Source organism: Meles meles, chromosome 3, assembly GCF_922984935.1.
Source record: "Meles meles chromosome 3, mMelMel3.1 paternal haplotype, whole genome shotgun sequence".
Taxonomy (NCBI): domain Eukaryota; kingdom Metazoa; phylum Chordata; class Mammalia; order Carnivora; family Mustelidae; genus Meles; species Meles meles.
Window position 1 is genome coordinate 30,570,028 of NC_060068.1, and position 7,202 is coordinate 30,577,229.

General features: G+C 36.2%; 1 pseudogene; it reads right to left on the bottom strand.

Moving 5' to 3' along the window:
• Positions 1-1,106: 1,106 nt before the first annotated feature.
• Positions 1,107-2,019, bottom strand: LOC123939203 (annotated as a pseudogene).
• Positions 2,020-7,202: the final 5,183 nt, after the last annotated feature.

A 7,202-nucleotide genomic window follows, 5' to 3' on the forward strand; every position in this document is an offset into this window, starting at 1 on the left:
TACTCTTTAAGACATTTTCATTGGCTTCCTCCTATGCCTAGAGCATTCCTAATGAGAACTCTGTATGAATTATTAACTCATTTCCGTTCAATTTTTTTTAAAGATTTTATTTATTTATTTGACAGAGAGAGATCATAAGTAGGCAGAGAGGCAGGCAGAGAGAGTGAGAGGGAAGCAGGCTCCCTGCTGAGCAGAGAGCCCGATGTGGGACTCGATCTCAGGGTCCTGGGATCATGACCTGAGCTGAAGGCAGCGGCTTAAACCACTGAGCCACCCAGGCGCCCCCCCCCCCTTTTTTTTTAAAGATTCCGTTCAATTTTTGACCAACTATCATTCTCTTGGACTATTGTATACATTGGACTATTATATATAAAACCAGAAAACTCTCTCACTTTCTCTAAGCCAATTTTTAACTTTTTTTTCCCCCTAATAGTTACTACTGGTTGATGTACTCCAGATTTTTCAAGTCTGTTTTGTTTTGTTTTGTTTTATCTTATTTTATCCTATCTTACTTTATGTTGTTTTATTTTATTTTATTTTATTTTATTTTATTATGTCCCCCTGCAATGGAATGAAATCTTAATGAGATCAGAGCATTCTGTCAGTTTTTATCATTGTTTACTGCCACATCACCAGTGTCTATACTAGCACAACAGACATAACCTTACATCACTTTTGAATGAATGTAGACATGAGTGAACTATTTACAGTGAAATATATTACAGTTTCCTTATTATACTTTTAATATCACGTGCTTGAGTATAATATATTTCCTACTCACTACATTCAGACATTAAGGAGGACATTACAAAATACATGTTTTGAGATGCAAACATTGAGTTAACAGTTGAAATGTATTCCCAGAAGCCAAATACTGTTGACAGTAACACCATTTTTTCGAGGTTTCAATTTGGAAAAGCATGTAGCTTCAAAAACTATGATTAAGCCATCCTGAAATGAGCAAGAATCAATATATTTATCAATTTATTGCATAAATATCCTTTAGATTAACATATTCCAAACAGTATTCTAGGTAAAGTGATCTATATTGGTCAATCTCAATCAGTAAGGGGTTCCTAAAGTGACATTTCCTGTACAAATATCAATTATGCCAACAGTCTTTTCAGGGCACCAGTAACCTCTTTATTTCTCAGGCTGTAGATGAATGGATTCAGAAGAGGTGTGATGATGGTGTAAAACGCTGCCACTGCCTTATCCTGTTCTGGAGAATGCAAGGAGTGTGGCCTTGCATAGGTGGAGAGGGTAGTCATATAAAATAGGCTTGCCACAATTAGGTGAGAGGAACGAGTGGAGATAGCTTTTGTCTGTCCTTTACCTGAGCTCACCTGGAACACCACAGTAAGTACACGGGCATAGGAAGCTAGAATGGCCATGAATGGTAGCAGCAGAATGATAAGCCCACTTAGGAGGATTGTATGCTCATACTGGGAAGTATCCTGACACACCAGTGGTAACAGAGATGGAACTTCACAGAAAAAGTGGTTAACAATTCGAGACCTACAAAATGGAAGTTGAAAAGCGTACAATGTATGCACTAAAGCATTGATAGAACTACTGCCCCATGCGCATGTGATCATGAACCAACAGATATTCTTGCTCATAAGTACAGGATAGTGTGACAGATGGCTACATATCGATCATAGGACATGAAACCAAGGAGAAGGGCTTCAGTTCCACCAAGTGCCAAGAATACAAATGCTTGAATTTCACAACCTAAAAATGTAATGGTCTTACTCTTTGTCAGGAAGTCAGTGGTCATCTTGGGCACGGTGGTGGAGATGTACATCATGTCAATAAAGGAGAGCTGACTGAGTAGGAAGTACATTGGAGTGTGGAGTCTGATGTCCAACTGAATGAGAAGGACCAGTATGCTATTCCCCATCAGAGCCCTGAAAAGAGGGTTACAATGGCAACAAAGAGGAAAGTGTCCATTTGACCATATTGGAAAAGACCAGAAAGTATAAAATCTGTTTCTAGACTTTGATTTCCCATCTTCATAGTTTAAACTGAAACACATCAGAACAGATCATATCCTGAGATTCCATGAAAGTCCTTTAAGGGAAAAGAAAGTGATTATTACTACATGCTTTTATTGCCTCCATAGCATTTTCTCAGCCAAATGAAATTTCAAGACCGTACGCCACTTCTATTTTCTTCCTTAGATGAGGGGAAAACAAATTATCTTATTACAGTAACTTTCAGAGAATAAGTCCTGTATGATCAGAGTTTAGTCAAAATCGTTACACACAGGGCACATTTTAGAGAATGTAAGGTTGCTCAATTTCCCTTAGCCTTCATTTTTTTTTCTTTTGATCAGTAGATGAATTAATCCCAATCAATTTCCCAGTGATTTTATGGGCATCCTAAAAGTAATTTAAATTTCTGTCCAGTTTGAAAAATACATGTTTCCTCGTCTTATTTTCTTTTGGAAAAGTACAGAATACTTAGGCCATTTGTTAAGCATAAAAAGAGTTCTTTATTCCAGCTTCCTTCCATCTCTGAATCTAAGGATAATACTGTGGTCCGTACTTGAACCATTGAATGCTGTAAGAAGTTCTCCACAATGTTAAATCACTCAACTTTAGTCTATAACAGCAGTAATAAAGTATAAATACAAAACATTTCAATAATTACAGAATACTTAGGCCCTTGTAAAACATATACATATTTTCTAATCAGGTTTTTTGTAGGTTCTGTTTCCAAAAAATAATACTATGCTAAATACTAAAAACATTGACTGCTGTAAAAACATTTCCATAAATATGAAGAAGTTAATTTTAAGCTATGCAACTTTTAATGTGTTATACATCAAGAAAATATTTCTCCTGATAGATGAGGAATGTGTGCCAAAGTTAAAGTTGCAATTAGAGGCACGTAAAATATATCATGCATCTTCTTTCCCCCAAAGAAAAAAAAAATTACTCCCAGAATCCTACTACAACTTCCAGGATAAATTTCTACATACAGTTAAAATTCCTAATGAGTGGCTCAATTCCCTTTAATAAAAAATAAGCATTGAGGAATGACAGCTTGTATGATATTATGCTCACTAATTTAAAACTTACAATTCTCAATCCTAAATAAATATAATTACAATATACCTCTGGTGTATTAAGCAATGGCTTGGAAATCCAATATGAGCAAAATAATTACGAATAGCACTATCTTAAACACTTCTAAGAACAATACTCTATTAAGTATGTGTAATCCAAAACCAGAAATTTTGGTAAGAAAGAAGTACCAATATTAAAATTTAGAATCATCATGGAAGATTTAAGAACAAATTAAATAGGAGATCCATAAACTGAAAGTTGAAAACTTATACCAAAACAAATTTAACTAATAAGCAATTATATTTGTAGTTATTTTCATCATAATAAACCTCTTCTAATTTTTATCACAGCTGACACATATTCCCACATTATCATCCCCCAACTTCCCCTGAATTTTAAATTCTACTTTATTAAAATATTTAATGTCCATTTTTTTAATTCAAAAGTGTCAGATAATCATATCCACAGATAGAAAATAAAGAAATGAGTAGGAATGAAAGCCTAACATATAGAAACTATGTCATCTCCTTAATATTATTAGGCAGTGAGAAGGTAAATATCAAAATGAAAGTATTAATAATAACCAGGACTCATCTGAAAACATAGAACTTACAAAACACTTTATTGTAATAGAACTGCATAAAATGCTCACCATGTATTTTTATATTCTGAAGTACTTTATCTATTTTACACACATTAATTATTTGAAAAATATTGTAGGTTATAAATTAGTGATAAGCATAATGCAAAATGTTGAGTTTTTTTTTTTTTTTAAGATTTCATTTATTTATTTGACAGAGAGAGAGAGAGATCACCAGTAGACAGAGTGGCAGGCAGAGAGAGAGGGAGAAAGAGGCTCCCTGCTGAGCAGAGAGCCGGATGCTGCAGGACTCAATCCCAGGACCCTGAGATCATGACTTGAGCTGAAAGCAGAGGCTTAACCCACTGAGCAATCCAGGTGCCCCCAAATGTTAAGATTTAAATAAAAAAGAATACACATGTTTACTAGCCCATTCAAGAATACAAGAATACCCCAAGGTCATGTTCCCTTAAGTAAGAGATACACACTGCTATGAAATTCCAGTCCTATCTCACTGTGGCAAGGTGCCCTCTACCCCCTTTGTCCTTGTAAACCTGTGATGATTCAAATTTATATGAGTAAAAAACAAAACAAAACAAAACAAAAAAACCTCAAATAGTTATCTCTATGTTCTTTTTACAAATCACTTGAAAAACATGTTAATTGGATGGAGCACTGGGTGTGGTACATAACCAATGAACCTTGAAACACTGAAAAATTAAAATTAAATTAAAAATATATTAATTGAATAGCCATCTTATAAATAGTCCCAATTGAAAATATGCCCATGTCAGAAGCATAAGACTATTTACTCTCCATAATCATCAAAATGAAACACATTTACATAAACAGTAGGTCTGAGAGTAATTTCCTGTTTTCTTTTTAATGTAAGTTGCATTAAACTCATCAAGGAATTCTAATTTCTTTTGACTTACTTCAGGGGACTCAGAAGAATAAACACCTTTTGATGTGTGAGTGAGTTTTTCTGTGAAAACTTCTTTCACCAAGCCATGCTTATGAAACTAAAGCAAAAGATATTAATATAAAACATTATGTTTCCTTCTAGATGATCAAGCATACAAATTGTCTTTAAATCTATAAAATCATTAAACGTCATTTCCCTTGAGGCATATAGCCCCTTATTGAAGTCTGTATGTCATTCTTCTAGAATTTTGCTCTTAAAATAAAACATTGAAAATGGAATGAAAGATATATCTGCAGTAGTATATGTAGAAAAGATTCCTAACACTGACATGAGAGTTGTAATTAGAGTTGCAGCAATCCCTTCTTTAATAAATTTAGAGTATTTTTTATCATCTATATAAAAGAGTTACACAGGCAGAATCATATATATTCTGAACAATTGAGTTATTGAATGTGGCATATCTGAAGAATACCCCCCCAAAAAAATTCCAAAAGAAGTCAATAAATGCTTAAGTCTCTACTACCAGTGTTTAAGTTTATTGGTGGTGTTTTTGCCTTTGAAAATAAGTCTTCAATCATTTAGTATGATAAATTCAGTAGAGAGTATAATGAAAAGATACACATTCATTCCCTTCCCCTGTAAGATTTGGAACATTTCTGGGCAAACGGGCTGACTGCCTAATCATGGTAGAGACTCATATTTGATTTCCAACAGCACCTTTGGGAATACTTGGTTTCTAGTCCACAATTAAGCACCTTGTATACATTGCATATGATCTATTCTTAGAGCTGAGTTCAGTCTGCCAAAAGAAAATAAAATTGAGCTCCAGGCAAAAGCTCAAATATATTTATTTTTATTTTTTTTCATTTTATTTATTTTTTCAGCATAACAGTATTCATTGTTTTTGCACAACACCCAGTGCTCCATGCAAAACGTGCCCTCCCCATTACCCACCACCTGTTCCCCCAACCTCCCACCCCTGACCCTTCAAAACCCTCAGGTTGTTTTTCAGAGTCCATAGTCTCTTATGGTTCGCCTCCCCTTCCAAATTTTTTTTTAATAAACATATAATGTATTTTTATCCCCAGGGGTACAGGTCTGTGAATCGCCAGGTTTACACACTTCACAGCACTCACGATAGCACATACCTCCCCAATGTCCATAGCCCCCTCCCCCTCTCCCAATCCCACCTCCCCCCAGCAACCCCCAGATTGTTTTGTGAGATTAAGAGTCATTTATGGTTTGTCTCCCTCCCAATTCCATCTTGTTTCATTTATTCTTCTCCTATCCCCCTAACCCCCCGTGTTGCTTCTCCATGTCCTCATATCAGGGAGATCATATGATAGTTGTCTTTCTCCGATTGACTTATTTCACTAAGCATGATACGCTCTAGTTCCATCCACGTCGTCGCAAATGGCAAGATTTCATTTCTTTTGATGGCTGCATAGTATTCCATTGTGTATATATACCACCTCTTCTTTATCCATTCATCTGTTGATGGACATCTAGGTTCTTTCCATAGTTTGGCTGTTGTAGACATTGCTGCTATAAACATTCGGGTACACGTGCCCCTTCGGATCACTACGTCTGTATCTTTAGGCTAAATACCCAGTAGTGCAATTGCTGGGTCATAGGGTAGTTCTATTTTCAACATTTTGAGGAACCTCCATGCTGTTTTCCAGAGTGGTTGGACCAGCTTGCATTCCCACCAACAGTGGAGGAGGGTTCCCCTTTCTCTGCATCCTCGCCAGCATCTGTCGTTTCCTGACTTGTTAATTTTAGCCATTCTGACTGGTGTGAGGTGATATCTCGTTGTGGTTTTGATTTGTATTTCCCTGATGCCGAGTGACGTGGAGCACCTTTTCATGTGTCTGTTGGCCATCTGGATGTCTTCTTTGCAGAAATGTCTGTTCATGTCCTCTGCCCATTTCTTGATTGGATTGTTTGTTCTTTGGGTGTGGAGTTTGCTAAGTTCCTTATAGATTTTGGATACTAGCCCTTTATCTGATATGTCGTTTGCAAATATCTTCTCCCATTCTGTCCACCAGTTGTCTTTTGGTTTTGTGAACTGTTTCCTTTGCTGTGCAAAAGCTTTTGATCTTGATGAAATCCCAATAGTTCATTTTTGCCCTTGCTTCCCTTGCCTTTGCCGTTGTTCCTAGGAAGATGTTGCTGCGGCTGAGGTCGAAGAGGTTGGTGCCTGCGTTCTCCTCAAGGATTTTGATGGATTCCTTTCTCACATTGAGTTCCTTCATCCATTTGGAGTCTATTTTCATGTGTGGTGTAAGGAAGTGGTCCAATTTCATTTTTCTGCATGTGGCTGTCCAATTTTCCCAGCACCATTTATTGAAGAGGCTGTCTTTTTTCCATTGGACATTCTTTCCTACTTTGTCGAAGATTAGTTGACCATAGAGTTGAGGGTCGATTTCTGGGCTCTCTATTCTGTTCCACTGATCTATGTGTCTGTTTTTGTTCCAGTACCATGTTGTCTTCATGATGACAGCTTTGTAATAGAGCTTGAATTCCGGAATTGTGATGCCACCAACTTTGGCTTTCTTTTTCAATATTCCTTTGGCTATTTGAGGTCTTTTCTGGTTCCATATAAATTTGAGGATTATTTGTT